The following is a 2,130-nucleotide window of genomic DNA, read 5'->3' on the forward strand; positions in this document are numbered from 1 at the left end:
AGCAGCAGGGGTAACTGAGCTGCTTATTCATGCTGGGAGTGGGGAGGTGAGCTGTTGAGAAGAGGAACCCAAGTTGCTGAGCCACTGCTTGGAGAGGAAGCAGGGTGAGGTGAGCTGCTGAGTCACTGCAGGGATAGCTGAGCTGCTAAGTCAATGCTGGGAGGGGGGAGCAGGGGGAGCTGTGCTGCTGCTGAGAGGGAGGAGTAAGGCGAGCAGAGCTGCTGAGTTACTGCTGAGAGGGGTGAGCTGAGCAGCTGTTGAGAAGAGGGACATAAGCTGCTGAACCACTGCTTGGGAAGGGAGCAGGGTGAGCTGAGCTCTTGAGTTACTACAGGGATAGCTGAGCTGCTGAATCAATGCTGGGAGGGGGGTCGCAGGGGGAGCTGCTAAGTTACTGCTGAGAGGGGGGAGCTGAGCTGCTGAGAGGGGTGAGACAAGCTGCTGAGTCAATGCTAGAAGGGGGGAGCAGGATGAGCTGAGTTGCAAAGTTACTGCAAAGATGGGGGAGCAGGGTGAGCTGAGTTGCTAAGTTCCTGCCAAAGATGGGGGAGCAAAGGGAACTGAGCTGCTGAGAGAGGGGATCAGGGTGAACTGAGCTGCTGAGATGGGGGAGCAAAGGGAGTTGAGCTGCTCAGAGGGGGGAGCAGGGTGAACTGATCTGCTGAGAGTGGGGATCAGGGTGAGCTGAGCTGCTGAGAAGGAGGAGCAGGGGGAGCTGATCTGCTGAGAGGGGGAGCAGGGGGAGCTGATCTGCTGAGAGGGGGGATCAGGCTGAGCTGAGCTGCTGAGAAGGAGGAGCAGGGGGAGCTGATCTGCTGAGAGGGGGAGCTGATCTGCTGAGAGGGGGGATCAGGCTGAGCTGAGCTGCTGAGAAGGAGGAGCAGGGGGAGCTGATCTGCTGAGAGGGGGAGCAGGGGGAGCTGATCTGCTGAGAGGGGGGATCAGGGTGAGCTGAGCTGCTGAGAGAGGGATCAGGGTGAGCTGAGCTGTTGAGAGGGGGAGCAGAGCTGCTGAGAGGGGGATCAGGGTGAACTCAGCTGCTGAGAGGGGGGATCAGTGTGAGCTGAGCTCGGAACATTTATAAAGCACACCACTGTGCGTTATAAATATCATTTTTCTTCTTTATTTTTAATACAGCCCATAGATAAATATTATCCTCCATTGCCACAAGCTGCTAACTGCAGTAAACTTCCAGTTGCTGGCCCTATTCAGCTTTGCTGTAAATTGCAATGCTTTCCAAAACGTATTATGTGGCGTAACAGTTGGAAAGTAGGTCCTGGCATCAGAGGGTGCAACCTGTTTTTTTTAATATATGGCGACATTTGTAATAAGTTCCCTTTAAAGTGTCTATATGCATCCTAATAACTGGCCCTGATCAGCTTGTCATAAACATAATAATCACCAATGAGTGAGGTGCAGAAGAGACTTAATGGAGTCATAAACATAATAATAATCACCCCTGAGTGAGATGTGGAAGAGTCTTAATAAGAGCACAAAGCTTCCCAGCAAAAGGGACCTAATTAAAACTTGATTCTCCGATATTTTGAAGTGTACCTCTGTGGTCTTAAAAAGCATTACATTTGCCTTCAGGACGAGAAGTAAATCTCCCAGACAGAGCTGCAATACAAACCTGACAGAGGGTTTAATGTCTCTATCCAAAGAAAAACCCATTTTGTCTGGGATTTCACCTTATTGATATGTGAGATCTGTTAACAGCTCTTACACATTCCTCTTTTTGGACTCAAATTTATGTGTCTCTCCTCCAAAGCTGTCCATCGTTTTTGGTTAGATGAAGAGGATAGTGATAAATAAATGTGCCGTTCGCAAGCTCAAAGTGTTTATGTCTCTCTAGACTTAGGGGCTGAATCGTAAATCTTCACATTCCCCGAGGAACCGCTTGACCAATATTTGCTTTTCTCCGCAGTGCAGTTTTCATCTTTTGATCTGGGCAGTTAGGCCCTTTCTGCCCTCGGGTGACAACGCACCTTTACTGAATGCAAGGGCAATGTTGTCATCCTAAAAGAATGCTCCTACTTGGGCTGTGATGTGCACTGTGCACATTTCAAATTGGTTCATCAATTTTTTTAAGGAACCTTCTCCCCCTCTCATAATGCAATCACTGAGGGGGGG

The 2,130-nt window shown here is 49.9% G+C and overlaps 1 protein-coding gene across 1 annotated transcript in view; it reads left to right on the forward strand.

Moving 5' to 3' along the window:
• Positions 1–2,130, forward strand: part of LOC108784391 (F-box/WD repeat-containing protein 7-like) — a 51,668-nt gene that overhangs the window by 46,809 nt on the left and 2,729 nt on the right. The gene's annotated exons all lie outside the window — the stretch shown is intronic.

The sequence above is a fragment of the Nanorana parkeri genome, unplaced genomic scaffold (genome assembly GCF_000935625.1).
Source record: "Nanorana parkeri isolate BGI_ZX_2015 unplaced genomic scaffold, ASM93562v1 scaffold113, whole genome shotgun sequence".
Classification (NCBI taxonomy): Eukaryota; Metazoa; Chordata; class Amphibia; order Anura; family Dicroglossidae; genus Nanorana; species Nanorana parkeri.